Source organism: Schistocerca cancellata, unplaced genomic scaffold (genome assembly GCF_023864275.1).
Source record: "Schistocerca cancellata isolate TAMUIC-IGC-003103 unplaced genomic scaffold, iqSchCanc2.1 HiC_scaffold_754, whole genome shotgun sequence".
Classification (NCBI taxonomy): Eukaryota; Metazoa; Arthropoda; class Insecta; order Orthoptera; family Acrididae; genus Schistocerca; species Schistocerca cancellata.
The window spans coordinates 8,515,121-8,531,897 of record NW_026046765.1 but is presented as its reverse complement, the minus strand read 5'-3'; the positions used below and the strand labels follow the sequence as shown (position 1 = coordinate 8,531,897).

General features: G+C 43.8%; 1 pseudogene; it reads right to left on the bottom strand.

The window, feature by feature from the left end:
• Positions 1 to 9,985: 9,985 nt before the first annotated feature.
• LOC126142842 (5S ribosomal RNA) lies at positions 9,986 to 10,103 on the bottom strand (annotated as a pseudogene).
• Positions 10,104 to 16,777: the final 6,674 nt, after the last annotated feature.

The window sequence follows — 16,777 nt, the reverse complement described above, 5'->3', positions numbered from 1 at the left end:
CACAGCTTGACTGAAACCTCGGCATCCAAAATATTCTCAATCTTTTTCGTACGTCACATGGTTTTGGAAAAAAAAATATCATCCAAGTCCAGCTCTTCGTAATCTTACAGTGCCTTAGAAATAGTTAACGCCCGCTTTCTTGTTGTCTCAGCTAGTAGGCGCGAAAATTCCTACCCTAACAGAACATGTTTACGAAAGTATCGCCGAATCCAGTCTTCCTCTCGAACATAACATGATAGCCTTCCTGTTCTCAACATACATAAATGTTCTCACCGCTCCTATATCCGACCACAATCAATATAGCATTCTGATTCGCTCTTATCGAATTTACCAGTCGACTTACTAACGCCGCCGGTATCAAAGAACCATCCACTATTTCTTTCTGAGACTTTTTATGGATATTTTGTACACTATGCTAAATTGCAGAGACCGTTCCCTCAACCTAAACGCCCCCAACATGTTCTTTCTTTCTACAGACGCTACACTCAGCGGTAATAAACTATTTTACACTGATCACCGTTTTGCACCTACGGTTAAACCCGCAAAGTTGTCTAATGGTCATAAAATTCATACTAGACTCCCTTGGATATTCGAATGCAGGAAGATATTTACCAGTATAACTACAATTAAATGTTACAATTAAATGTTACAATTGCTGCTACAGTCTGACACCGATAGGGAAGCATCGTCAGCCTTTTCCGTCATTTTACAGACACGGCATTCAGCGAAAATAAACTATTTTACACTGATCACCATATTGCACCTACAACTAAACCTCGCAAAGTTGTCTACAGATCATCAAATACATACGAGACTCGCAAGGATATTGGACCGTCAAACCGATCTCTATCCCGGAAGTATATCACCGAGTACCGTCTCGATCTAGTACACATGCAATTCATATCCCTCACCATACAAAATCATCCCTTTTACATCACCGAAGCGAAGGCACTCTCAGAACTGATGTGCAAAGACAGGTGCCTTTTCCCATAGATACAAAACCCTACTATTTCTAGTCCGGACCTGTCTGCTTGCTTGCCTTTCTACACCTATCTCCAGACTCGTCGATTACAAGAACACACTTATTTTCACGATAATATTATTTCATCATCGCCGTACTTCTCAATATGAAGCACACAGCAGTAGCCTCCAGATCACTACGCAACATAATTCCCAAGATATAGACACGAAATCATTTGTCTACAAAGCCGAAACTTTAGCTACGTGGAGCGTCCTCTAGACCACTGAGTAACTTGAAACAAATAGAGTAAACTGATATTTGTACTCTCTAATACCGAAGTCGGTGATGTAACAGATTCCAGACGATCAATATCGTTTACAAGTCAACTAAGGTCGTTCCCATGTCTAGAGAACAGGCAAAAATGTGTCCAACACACAACAATCCATTTGCCTCAACTAAATAAAGGCGCAATATGTCGACCGAACAATTTACATGGGAGGGAATAACGCTTCACTGCAAATGGGCCATCTTCTCAAAGTTACACTTGATAACGAAAGCCGCCCAATAGTTCGCAAGTATTAGTTCGCAATTCGGTCGTCTAGAAGATGGCGAAGTTAACTCTGCTGATACATTCCTACACTCCAACAGGTCTCTGCGTTCTGAATACTGCTACCGTTAACATGGGAACGCGAATCAATACCACCACAGACCTTGCATGCACGGACACATTCCATAAAACCCCCCACATGTATCTTCTAATATTATACTTACAATTTAATGTTACTATCGCGGTCTCAACTGAACGATATTCGGCAATGAGCGAAGTATCGGAAATACACTATGTTGACAGCAGAAGCTAAGGAAATACCTGCACCATCTTCACGACTAGACATAAAAAATGGTTCAAATGGCTCTGAGCACTATGGGACTTAACTACGGAGGTCATCAGTCCCCTAGAACTTAGAACTACTTAAACCTAACTAACCTAAGGACATCACACACATCCATGCCCGAAGCAGGATTCGAACCTGCGACCGTAGCGGTCACGCGGTTCCAAACTGACGCGCTTAGAACCGCACGGCCACACCGGCCGGCTGACTAGACATACTCTTCCATTTTCTATAACAGTACTCTAGGTCAAATATAACCCTCCCGACAACAGCACATAGACATTTCCTTTACACAAACACACATACCTTATTAACCTGATTCCCACATGCGAACATATCACGTACCCAGCACTAATACTAAGTATAATATTACCTCATCAATAACTGGATCCATACGATACCAAATAATACTGATCGAAAATCAACTATGGGTGTGCATGTCCCTTACGTTCTTCCTGCGATTCATACCATCGTATAATAGACGTAATCGAGCAGATGTTAAAGAAAAAATCCCGATCCCAACGACTACTGTATGTTACTCTCACAAGCGCTCTTGGTTCTACAGGTGCACCCATGAATCCATGTTAAAACCTAAAACCGCTTTGCAAATGGAGGTACGACGTTACCTTTGAATGAGGTGGTGTTTTCTGGCAAATACCGTGACGGTGTTCATAGAAATGTGTGTATTAACAGCCAACGATGCAACCTCGGGATAAACTCAACGAACTTTGAAAGTGATTTGGCTCAGGAGCCAAGCGCTATTTGCGACTCCATCTCACCGCACCCACCTACAACGCTTTCTGTCTCGAGACCAGGTCAGATGTCCCGCAATATAATCGCTGAGTTAGAGCCGATGACGGATCTCTAGCGTTACGCTATATGTTAGAAATTACATCCATTCAAACACATACACTCCTGGAAATAGAAATAAGAACAACGTGAATTCATTGTCCCAGGAAGGGGAAACTTTATTGACACATTCCTGGGGTCAGATACATCACATGATCACACTGACAGAACCACAGGCACATAGACACAGGCAACAGAGCATGCACAATGTCGGCACTAGTACAGTGTGTATCCACCTTTCGCAGCAATGCAGGCTGCTATTCTCCCGTGGAGACGATCGTAGAGATGCTGGATGTAGTCCTGTGGAACGGCTTGCCATGCCATTTCCACCTGGCGCCTCAGTTGGACCAGCGTTCGTGCTGGACGTGCAGACCACGTGAGACGACGCTTCATCCAGTCCCAAACATGCTCAATGGGGGACAGATCCGGAGATCTTGCTGGCCAGGGTAGTTGACTTACACCTTCTAGAGCACGTTGGGTGGCACGGGATACATGCGGACGTGCATTGTCCTGTTGGAACAGCAAGTTCCCTTGCCGGTCTAGGAATGGTAGAACGATGGGTTCGATGACGGTTTGGATGTACCGTGCACTATTCAGTGTCCCCTCGACAATCACCAGTGGTGTACGGCCAGTGTAGGAGATCGCTCCCCACACCATGATGCCGGGTGTTGGCCCTGTGTGCCTCGGTCGTATGCAGTCCTGATTGTGGCGCTCACCTGCACGGCGCCAAACACGCATACGACCATCATTGGCACCAAGGCAGAAGCGACTCTCATCGCTGAAGACGACACGTCTCCATTCGTCCCTCCATTCACGCCTGTCGCGACACCACTGGAGGCGGGCTGCACGATGTTGGGGCGTGAGCGGAAGACGGCCTAACGGTGTGCGGGACCGTAGCCCAGCTTCATGGAGACGGTTGCGAATGGTCCTCGCCGATACCCCAGGAGCAACAGTGTCCCTAATTTGCTGGGAAGTGGCGGTGCGGTCCCCTACGGCACTGCGTAGGATCCTACGGTCTTGGCGTGCATCCGTGCGTCGCTGCGGTCCGGTCCCAGGTCGACGGGCACGTGCACCTTCCGCCGACCACTGGCGACAACATCGATGTACTGTGGAGACCTCACGCCCCACGTGTTGAGCAATTCGGCGGTACGTCCACCCGGCCTCCCACATGCCCACTATACGCCCTCGCTCAAAGTCCGTCAACTGCACATACGGTTCACGTCCACGCTGTCGCGGCATGCTACCAGTGTTAAAGACTGCGATGGAGCTCCGTATGCCACGGCAAACTGGCTGACACTGAGGGCGGCGGTGCACAAATGCTGCGCAGCTAGCGCCATTCGACGGCCAACACCGCGGTTCCTGGTGTGTCCGCTGTGTCGTGCGTGTGATCGTTGCTTGTACAGCCCTCTCGCAGTGTCCGGAGCAAGTATGGTGGGTCTGACACACTGGTGTCAATGTGTTCTTTTTTACATTTCCAGGAGTGTACTTACAATTTAACGTTACTATCGCGGTCCCAACAGAACGATATTCGGCAATGAGAGAAGTATCGGAAATACACTATGTTGACAGCTGAAGCTCAGGATATACCTGTACCATCTTCACGACTAGACATACTCTTTCATTTTCTATAGCAGTACTCCAAGTCAGATCATAATCCTCCCAACAACTGCATATAGACATTTCCTTTACACAAACACTCATACCTTATTAACCTGATTCCCATATGCGAACATATCACGTACCCAGCACTAATACTAAGTATAATATTACCTCAACAATAACTGGATCCATACGATACCAAATAATACTTATCGAAAATCAACTATGGGTGTGCATGTCCCTTACGTTCTTCCTGCGATTCATACCATTGTGTAATAGACGTAATTGAGCAGATATTAAAGAAAAAAATCCCGATCCCAACAACTACTGCATGTTACTCTCACAAGCGCTCTAGGTTCTACAGATGCACTCAAGAATCCATGTTAAAACCTATAACCCCTTTGCAAATCGAGGTACGACATTACCTCTGAATGAGGTGATATTTTCTGGACAAATACCATGACAGTGTTCGTAGATATGTGTTTATTAACAGCCAACGATGCAACCTCGGGATAAACTCAATGAAATTTGAAAGTGATTTGGATAAGGAGCCAGCGCTATTTGCGACTCCATCTCACCGAACCAACCTACAACGCATTCTGTCTCGAGACCATGTCAGATGTCTCGCAATATAATCGCTGAGTTAAAGAGCCGATGACGGATCTCTAGCGTTACGCTATATGTTAGAAATTACATCCATTCAAACACATAGTTGCGTAGGCTCACACCCACAAGTCGATAATATTTCACGCTCTGTCGTATCCGTAAACGAGTGACCTTCCTCGAACCTGTCTGCTACAGTAAAATTGCAGTCTGGTTTTAATCACACCCTACGCACTTTGCAGTCACACCAATTTCTACAGCTTTCCACAAGTGCTAGTTCCAATTTCAGTCGGAGAAAGACATATCCAACATTGTCAGCAACCCGTGTAGAAACAGACCGAGCTGAGATTCTGCAACAGGACCGTGATTTGAGTTTTCAGTGGAAATGCAATCAATGTGGTTCGTCCCCAAACTAGGTGCAGTTACTACAGATCCCCGAGATGCTATCTTTGTTATTCTATATCATCCCAATATAGAAAATTTTAACTATAAAAGCTCATCCTACTCACAAGTCACCTAGGCGTCGATGCAGACGCAATGATGTATAGCTAAGGTGGGCCTCCAGCGCGATGAAAGAGATTTTACAATACTTCCGCAGAATAACACAGCGAGCAGCCGTCCAGGCATTCCTAACGGTTCACCAAGTCAGATACCACAAACTGCAGCTGCCTATGTGGACACGATCATATTAAATATACAGTTAACGTAAGGACCGCTTTAATGTTTCAGCACCTATACTGTAAGCGAATTATCGTATGACGTGCTCAATCAGGTCCTGATACAAATACTGTTTTCTAACACAATTTTGTACAATGCTAAACATTCCTTTTTCTGCCACGACTTCGAGGTATGTGTCAGATTCTAAACTGATATTAAGACGCTCTGTTCGACGACCTCTACAGAAAACTGGACAATACACGGTGTAAATCATACTCTTATGGCAGATAAATAAAACAGAGTTACAAGATAATGAAACTAGAGGAGTTCGGCAGCGTTGTGGAGAGTTTCCAGACTACCGTCCAAAGGTGATTGACGACCTTTAGATTTAAGCTCATATGTTACAGTGACGGAATAGATGATTGCTCCGCATTCCATTTCGAGTTATTCCTAATTTTGCACTCTTGTGCGCGATTGCTGTTTAGCTGCTAGCAGCCCCTAGATGTTGTCACACATCCACAGAACTTCTGCCCCAACTCAAACAAGCGTTGACTGTCAATCATTATGTGGTAACCACTGCACGGATGTGATGGAAAAGACATCGCCCATTTACCTTAATACTGAGCAACAGACTTGATAGCACGAAGAATTTTACACTAAGTGCAGCACTGGCCAATCCTCTGACAGCTTGTTTCCCCATTTCAGTATCATAGTTAAACCATGCCCTCTCCACGTTTCGGGTATCGTTGTGAACTTGGGTAGATGACAGAGCAATACTTGCATTAAGTCTTAATTGTCGAACACATAAATCATCAAAGTATACAAGAAAGTGCTCTACACATTTCTATCACGTCGAACATTGTGTTTAATTTATGGTCTATCTCTCTCTGTATGGGAGTCACAGAGCAATCTCACTGTCTTATCGTAAAAGACCATCCTCACACTGTCATTTACCAACCAGCCCTGCAGCATAGTTAGCGTATTAATCTGCAACCGAACAGAACAAGACCTCTACACTCCATGGCTCGTGAATGAATTAAGTTTCCCGAGTCCTAACCAGTCCAAGTGCACGAGATTACTCGAGATGCGACCATGTCAAGGAACTTAGCACCACTTATCGATGTATAGTAACAGATTACAAAGTGCGGTCATATAATAGCAGACAGTTAAGAAGAACAACAAAAGAGTGATTTTTATACGTGATGCAGCACCCGGATGGATTGAGCACGACGCATTTTTACGTAAATAAACCAAGCTATCAACTCTTAAGTATTGTTCTAGAGTCTAGGATCCGCAACTGGAAAGTAATCCTAAGAGAGAGAACATAAACACACGCACACCTAAGACTACAACGTTCTGCACTTAAAACTGGCTATAATGTCAGATCGCATACGTTTCCGACCTATCAGACACACTTCCATCTTCCTGGTTTCTCAACGCTGAACTACCTTATCGAATCATAAAACATTTGCGTTACACGGCACGAACACAATATAGCTTTGCGGAGACATATGTGGTCTGCAGTTCACATCCGATCATGGTTTAGAAATTATACGATGCCTGTATCAGGCCTATATATAAAATATTAGTTAGTAGCGGGGGATACATCCGACAAGGATATAGATAAATCCATAGCAGCAGCATCCGACATGTGAAAATTACAAGTTATTCTGTCACTAACTCTGTAAACGGCACGTCGGTCAGACGAATTTCCCTAAATCGCTTCAGCCAAATGCCGGGAGGGTTCCTTGGAAATGGCACCAACGACTTCCTTTCTCATCCTTCCGTAATCACCTGGGACCGATGACCTCGCTGTGTGGTCCCCTCACTAAGTTCAGCCAACAAATGTGGTTCTGTGCTCCATGGTCCAATCATGTTTGTCATCATTCTGTTATTTTTAATTTATTCATTTATTATTGTCTCTATAGCGGTCTATACATATAGCAGTTTGCAATTTCCCCAGATTATCTGCTGATGCCTAGAATATGCGAAACGCGTCGCATGCGAAGATTAAATAAACCTATCAGTGTAACTAAGACTGTTTTTTTCTGTTTCTAAAGATCTAGTACTGTTGATTTACCGGTGCCACAGAAGTAGTTATGGAGTGATCTTAATCTCTGTAATAATTTTATATAAAAAGAAGCCAGTTTTGTGTTATCGCGCGGATTCAAATGTAACACAAATGCTAATATTGAGTGAAGTACAATAAACTGAACTAAGAATGGCACTACTTTCCATACACATTTCCTCATGTTAGACTGTTAGTTCAGGTATGCCCTTTGTTCGAAATATGTCGAGAAGAAATGTCCAACAAGTTCCCGCAGGAATGCTGTGCACTGTAGCGCGTCGTGAATTACTAAGGGCCCAAACTGCTGAGGTCATCCATCCCTAGACTTATCCACTACTTAAACTAACTTACGCTAAGGACAACACACACACCCATGGCCGATGGAGGGGCCGCGTAATTCATGACATGGTGCCTCTAACCACGCGGCCACTCCGCGTGGCAAAATCCACATTTTATGTTTCGAGCGCACATACAAATTTCGCTCTTGAAAGTAATAATGATGGTGAGAAATTGGTTATAGATTCGTTCTTTTCAAAGATTGGAGATTATAATCAAATGTATAAAAGAACGCGGAAAATCGTCTTTCACGGGAAATTATTTTACCGACTGAATAACATCTCCCCTCCCTTTCTCGTGGTATTCCTGTTGCCTTGTCTTCTCAGTAACTTCAGGTAGTCAATTATCTGTTAACAAGCTTAATGGTCTGGAAAACTTACTCGGCTACCACTCCACAAAGGGTATCGCACGTAAGTGGTTTAGATGGACGAGAATATTCTGCGGATACTTCAGTAGATAAGACCAAAGTCCTAGTATTGAAAGATACTGAATTCGACTACCAGTCATTGTAATTGTGCATACTCTGTAGCAGCATGTAATATTCAATCTTTATACAGTGATGGAACTGGAAAGTGATACACTCGAACTAATTTATACTGAACGTTACTAAACTGAAGCTGCAATATTTCCACATGCGTGTGAGAGATATGTTGATTAGAATTTCATCGTTGTGGGAGCTTGCCTTCTTTTTTTTTTTTTTTAGTACAGAAGAAAAATAATCCTTTGGATGTAGAATGCTACGAATATATGATGACAGTCTGTTCCTTCAGACATGCATGCTTGTTGTAATGCTATGTACACACACGGTATAAACACAGACATTGTGTAAATCATTGTTATAATGCCTCCACGGGTTAAAATGACGATACTAAAAATTTGTCTTTAGCTGTGCGAGAATCACAAAGTGCGAGCATAGGAGATACGGACAATATATGACATATGGAAGTTTGGGACGGTCCGAGAGGCGTGCACTGTTACCCGAAGTGGACCACAGGCCACAACAGATATGTTACTACGAGACTCAAATTCAATAGTCTCTAAATCTCAAATAAATGGTCATGTTACTGGGGAAATCTCATTTCAGCGCACAGTTGGGCAGGGATGCCCGTCATTCGCGTTATTATTTATGATTTGCGTGGAACCAATGATCCACTCAATCCCCAACCAATACTCTGGACCACAATCGGGTGCACAAAGTCTCACTGTTAACGGTTACGCCGACGATATAACAAATGTAATCATCAGTATCAATACATGAGGAAGATATTACAAAGAATAGATCCCCATAAGGGAGCAGCAGGAACAACAATTAACAACTATTAAACCTGGTCGCCTATGGTAGAACGAAACCACACATCCTGCCTCACATCCCTCACAAAATGCGATGAAATGGAAGAAAAAATGGTTCAAATGGCTCTAGGTACTAAGGGACTTAACATCTGAGGTCATCAGTCCCCTAGACTTAGAACTACGTAAACGTAACTAACCGCAGGACATCACACACATCCATGACCGAGGCGGGATTCGAACCTGCGACCGTAGCAGCAGCGTGGTTGCGGACTGAAGCGCCTAGAACCGATCCGCCACAGCGGCCGGCCGAAATAGAAGTGCTCGGCGTTGAATTGAAGAGAACACGAACGAACTGTTGAAGAAAATTCTAAATCCGTGATGGAGAAACTAAGAGGCGCCCTAACACTGGACAGCACTAGAAACTTAAAAATTGTTGAAAGGATACAGTATGAGAATATGCAGGCACTTTCGAAAATAAGGTATACTACTCAGATAGACCTGTAGAGCGAAAACATATAGTTCAAATAAAGCACTCCGTCTGCAGGCCACGAGTGGCCTACCGGGACCATCCGACCGCCGTGTCATCCTCAGTGGAGGATGCGGATAGGAGGGGCGTGGGCACACCGCTCACAGCTCTTCCGGTCGTAAGATGGTATTCTTGACCGAAGCCGCTACTATTCGGTCGAGTAGCTCCTCAATTGGCATCACGAGGCTGAGTGCACCCCGAAAAAATTGCAACAGCGCATGGCGGCCTGGATGGTCACCCATCCAACTGCCGACCACGTCCGACAGCGCTTAACTTCGGTGATCTCACGGGAACCGGTGTAGCCACTGCGGCAAGGCCGTTGCCTAGTTCAAATAAAGAATTGTATAGAATAGTTCATCAGGAAAGTAATGGTACTCCGTGTGGCCAGACATCAGTTAACACCGGATGCAGATGAGGAGGGGCATGTGGTCTCCAAACCGATCTCCTGGCCTTTGCCGATTTCCGTAACCGGTGCCGCTACCTCTCCGCCCGTAGCTTCTCAGTTGGCCTCACAAGGACTGAGTCCGCAGCTCGTGGTCGTGCGGTAGCGTACTCGCTTCCCGCGCCCGGGTTCCCGGGTTCGATTCCCGGCGGGGTCAGGGATTTTCTCTGCCTCGTGATGACTGGGTGTTGTGTGGTGTCCTTAGGTTAGTTAGGTTTAAGTAGTTCTAAGTTGTAGGGGACTGATGACCATAGCGTTAAGTCCCATAGTGCTCAAAGCTATTTGACCCACGAGGGCTGAGAGCAACCCGCTTGCCAACAGCACTCAGCAAGCCCTGACTGGGACCCTTTCAAACGCTAGCAAAGCCCGACAGCACTAAACTTCGGTGGTTGCACGGGAAGCCGTGCTACCACTGCGCTAAGGCTGTTAGCTCAACGACAAACATCGCCATAAATATTCGCACTCGTAAAATTATAATAGGAATTCTAGACAAACTACGAAACGCAAAGAGCCTCAATACGAAAACTCACTGAAGGGAACTGTATATACCGGGTGATCAAAAAGTCAGTATCAATTTGAAAACTTAATAAACCACGGAATAACGTAGATAGAGAGGTAAAAATTAACACACACGCTTGGAATGACATGGGGTTTTATTAGAAACAAAAAAAAAATACAAAAGTACAAAAAATTTCCGACAGATGGCGCTTCATCTGATCAGAATAGCAATAATTAGCATAACAAAGTAAGACAAAGCAAAGATGTTGTTCTTTACAGGAAATGCTCAATATGTCTACATCAGTCCTCAACAATAGCTGTAGTCGAGGAATAATGTTGTGAACAGCACTGTAAAGCATGTCCGGAGTTGTGGTGAGGCATTGGCGTCGGATGTTGTCTTTCAGCATCCCTAGAGATGTCGGTCGATCACGATACACTTGCGACTTCAGGTAACCCCAAAGCCAACAATCGCACGGACTGAGGTCTGGGAACATGGGAGGCCAAGCATGACGAAAGTGGCGGCTGAGCACACGATCATCACCAAACGACGCGCGCAAGAGGTGTTTCACGCGTCTAGCAATAAGGGGTGGAGCACCATCCTGCATAAACATCGTACGTTCCAGCAGGTGTTTATCAGCCAGGCTGGGGATGATGAGATTCTGTAACGCATCGGCGTACCTCTCATCCTTCACGGTAGCAGTTACAAAACCAGAAACACCCGTTTCCTCGAAGAGAAAAGGCCCTATAACGGTAGATGTGGTAAATCCAACCCATACCGTGACTTTTTCGTCGTGTAATGGAGTTTCCACGACAGTTCTAGGATTTTCGGTAGCCCAATTTCTTCAGTTGTGGGCGTTGACAGACCCTCGGAGCGTGAAATGAGCTTCGTCGGTCCACAACACGTTACTCAACCAATCGTCATCTTCCGCAATTTTTTTTAAACGCCCACACCGCAAATGCACTCCGATTCACTAAATCGCCAGGTTTCATGATGGCGATGGATTTTGTACGGATAGCATTGGGGTGGGGGGGGGGGGTACGTGTAAGTGCCAACCAAACAGTATTGTATGGAATGGCGGTGCGACGTGCTACTGCACAGGCGCTGACTTCCCCGTGTATAGACGAACCCGCTGCAGTCTCCATTTCTTCCTGAACTGTCTCACAGCATTACGCCTTGTGCTCGGTCGGCCACTACGGGGTCAATCGTGTAAACAACCCGTGACTTCGAACTTCGAAATCATTCTCGCCACGGCTGCATTTGTCAACGGACCTTTACCCGTTCGAATCCCCTTCCTATAGCGATAGGATCGTAATGCTGAACTAGCACATTCACCATTCTGATAATACAGCTTCACTAAAAGCGCCTTTTCAGGTAACGTCAACATGCTGCTACCGCTGGCGCATCTGATTCTTGCTCTTTTTTCTTTTTTTTTTTTTTCTTTATTGAATTTCAATTCCCCCCGAAGGGGGCGGGCTGGCAGCAGCTTAGTATACCGCTCTTCAGCCTACAGATTTTGTGAGAAAGATCAAGAGAATAAATAATAAAAAGCAGGCGATAAAATCGGAGACTTAAAGAGTAACATGGCGAAAAGAAATCGTGGAACTTAAAACTTTTTTTTTTCGTTATTGAATTTCAGATTCTTTCTCTCATTACAGCTTCTTTTATACACGATTGTCATGCGCAGTCACTGACGTTTTGCTGTCCAGCGCCATCTGTCGGACTGTTTGTCAACTTTGTTTTTTTTTTTTTTTGTTCTAATAAAACCCCATGTCAGTCCAAGGATGTGTGTCAATTTTTACCTCTCTATCTACATTATTCCGTGGTTTTTTGCCAAATAAGATACAAACATCTTAACTGGAACCTTGTGTGGTCTAATTTTCCGGATGCGACTGTAAGTTGAACGATGCTCTTAGCCTCTTAAAGGTTCTTAAAGGATTTGTTTCCAACAGCATCACGACGACACCAATTGAGACTCGGAGGGAACCTTTACTGTGAACACTGTGGCTCGACTGACGCAGCGCTGCACCGAACAGTAGCCTCTTTGAGTATCCTACGCTTAAGTGTAATGCTATTAACGACGACAACGGCTGAAATTAACCCCAAAAAGATAATACACACTGATTTAAAAACGTTCCCGACTTCAAAGACGAAAACATACACGAGCCTAATATATTGCTATATGAACTACATAAACTCTGCTTGTACCAAGAAAGGGACAAAACAGTCAGCAGCAACTAGGAAAACCACAAATTCGAAAGTTTCGAGTTTGTGTAGAAGTACACGTTCTTTCCTTTACTTCAAGTGGAGCAGGAACATAATATTAATTCTTCTAAAATACCACAAATTAAAAATACCATAGCCTTAAGAAGAAAAAGAAGGTTTTGGTTTCAAGGGGATACAGAAGTCTTTCATTTTATCTTAAAGAAGAATTTAGTCAACCAAGGAAACCTGAATGCAGCTGAACGAAGTTAGCCGATGAAGTCACAATTTATGAAGAGCAAGGATTGGCCGTAAGGGTGGATGGAGGCCCAAAAATGAATAAAAAGAAGGAAAAGTAAAAAGTAAATAAAAAAGTTTAATGAGTATTTTCCCGGGAATCGAAAAGGCCTCTTTTTCGAATATCGCTGGACACAGAGTTCTAACCAGCTAGGAAGGGTTAAAAAATTTGGTCATGCCGCCCAGTCGCGATAGGTGGTAAATCCTGGATCGTGTCTCGGCCCAGCAGAAATTTTCGTATCATTAATTGCGTACACAGCGGACGTCAAACTGTAACCGCAATTTGTGAATCAGTCTCATAATACGTGAGTAATGTTAACGTGAGTATTCGATGAATTTTTATAATTTTTTGGAACAGGCGACTAATTTTTAAATAGAAATTCGTCGACAGAGTAGGAGGATTTGTCAAAGAGAAATGATTTTAAGTTCGATAAAAATTTATTTTGCTGTCAGGAATTTTATGTTTTTAGCGCAGTGATTAAAGCTTTTTGTTGCTACATATGAACTCCTCTGTGACCCGCTCAGAGCTTCAATAAAGAGTAGTAAAGGTCTTTCATCCTCTAGTGTTCTAGATATGGTTATAAATTCTTCTCACACTATCATGGATTATTCATGCTGAGTTTCATTAGCGAATATATGAGGCTCTTAGAATCGTAAGCACGGCCACAAAGTATGAATGCCTCTTTGTGTTTTGGGCCACTATAGAAGTGAAAACCAGCGAAGTAAGTGAGACGGCGGTTTGTGCATGTTCGTATACAGGGTGAATCACCAAACATTATCACTGGAAACACCTCCCAAACTACAACAAACACTGAGTAACCAATTTCGCAGACCGAATTTGAGGATCGGGGCTGGTGTAATAGGCTAATATAAACCATTGAGAAATGAACGGAAGTATGATTTTCAACACATACTTACTTGTTTTTAAATTGAAACCTGTTATTATTTTTAGCACAGGTGAGAATAGAAAAAAATACTTAATGAGTTCCATTTGTTCCATTGTAAAATGATAATTAGATCCAGTGTAATTTGTAACATAAAGTTGACGCTTGAGTAACTTCACAGCAGTTCAGTCACGTGAATCAGAGAGAACCGAATTAATTAAAGATACAAAGTTATGTAACGTAGGCACAGAAGAGACATAAACAGCACGCTACGTCCACATGCTAACAATTTTATTAGTCTTTTTCTCTGAAGAATGCTGTCTAACACTGATTTGTTAGAAGAAAATGTACATTAACATGAGAATGTGAAAGGTGACTTGCTTGGACTATTAAATGGATTGAGAATGTTGGTAAAATTTAGTATACTAACAACATTTAACTTATCAGACAAGACATAGATTATACTAAACGAATTATATATAGAATTCCAAAAACAACTAACTGATTACTCCACTGGATGGATCCTGGTTGGCAAAGACAATGTAACGAGGTGACCAGTGAGTCAAGTGCTCTGGCTCCAAAAATGTGGATAACACGAGCTGAATTTATCTGAGGCTGAGCAGACTTTGTTTGATCAGATCTACTGAAGTTTCTCTACATAGGTGTAGCCGAGAGCAAATGGCGATTGAGATCTGTACGCCCTGGCAATGTCAGAGCGGCAGTACGTCACCCTGTTTACTTCGTGCTGCAGCGTGACTTGCAGCTGGCGAGATGTGTGCCGCAAAGGATGTGAGACGTGGAGGCGGCACCTGTTAATCGACCACAGCCACGAAAGTAATGAGAAAATCTTACAGTCTAACAGTCTAGCGATCAGGTAGATGGATCAGTATTCACTCTCTGCCAGACCCCTGAAATCACGGTAGATTTCAGTGTGTGACACACCCATTCACTGGTCGTACCAAGGACCAATTTGGCTCACTTATACGACAGAGCACACAAGGATACCAAACGTCAAGATTGGTCAACAAACGCGAATAAGTGTGCCCACGGCAAACGAGTAGTCTGAGATGCTTGAAGACACACTGTCAGTACAATAAGAAGTTCACCAAAGGCTCCCCAGTGCAAACTACTCGCAAGTGAAGTCAGTCTCAGGACAGGTCCCAATTACCAACCACACATACCAGACCTTCGACCAGAAGTCTATTACCAGACCAAAGTCCTGCACCCTGGTGTTTCCCACCTATCCAGAAAAAAATTCCGTTTACCCACAAAGTGCATGAAGGACACCACCTTCAACCTATCTTCAATCAATCACAAGGCTCTAGACACATATCTCCCACACAAACTCATGTCGAAACAGGGCAAGAAATAAGAAACCTGCATCTCTGAAAAAAAACTGCCAATTACTGGCTTTTTTAAAGTTTTCTTAGAGGGGGAAGAGATGATTCTCTCTGAACTCATGTCTCTTCCCATGGCAACAAGCGAACAAATACAATCTCAAAGATATTTATCTAAATTGCCTGTGCCTTGGATCTTGTTAGTCCTAGCTGTGAGGTGTAATAAAGATTCTATCTGGAAACTTTTCTCAGATTCCGAAGTATTCTTATATAACAGAGACGGCCAAGGCAAGTGGGTCACTGGCCTACTTGTACTATCGCCAAACACGAAAACATGAATTTTTATCATGCGTGGCTCTGCACACAATGTCTGGTTTATGACTCCACTGGGTAGGCAACTTCCTTTAGACCGTCGGCCCTGCCCAGGCTTCTGCTGGCACTGTGGCAGGTATCGTGGCATTGTTCTGCTTTAGCTTTATCTGGATGGGGGGGGGGGGGGGCTGCCCTGTCTGCCTTGCATGGCTGTGGGCCTGTCTGGCAAGATTTACTAAGGGATGGGCTCGCTGCCAATTGCCTTCAACTCCCAACATGCCGTTTCTGTGAGCTGAGCATCATAAAAATACCTCATGCTTTAAGTGCCCTACCAGGCTCCATCAATGTCTGCTCGGGCTGTTAATTTTCTGGAGTCACGCTCAAGGTGTGTCAGGTTGTAATAAAACCTTTAATAATTTTTCGATTTGCGAAAAATAGGCGATAGAGTATCTTGTTCTCTCTAAAATGTAGTTAAAATTATAGTTTTTTATTACAGAATGTAAAAGAGTGTGTCCTGAAATTTCAGGCCGATAAATGTTCAAAGTGGTGCCAATCATTTGCTGCACAGATGTGCTATCTACCATGTAATGAATGTCTTACATGACACAGTACATCTGGTGTAACATTGCCACAGGCTGTCTCAGTATATTTTTACATATCCTCTGGTGTTTCAGGCACATTATGGTAGACGTTCTCCTTTAATGTACCAAACAGAAAGAAGTCTAAAGCTGTAAGGTGAGGAGAATGGGCTGGCCAATTTATGCATCTGCTAGATCCTATAAAACTCCCATCGAACATTCGGTCAAGGGTCAGTCTACTGTTCATTGCAGAATGTGCAGGAGCACCATCATGTTGGTACCACATACGTCTACGAGTTCACAGCAAGACATTTTCTAGCAATGATGCCAAATCATTTTGTAGAAACTCGATGTATTTTGCAGCTGTTTGGGTGCCTTCAATGAAGTGAGGACCAATGAGATGGTCGCCAGTTACTACACACCATACATCTACATTCCACGGTCGCTGTC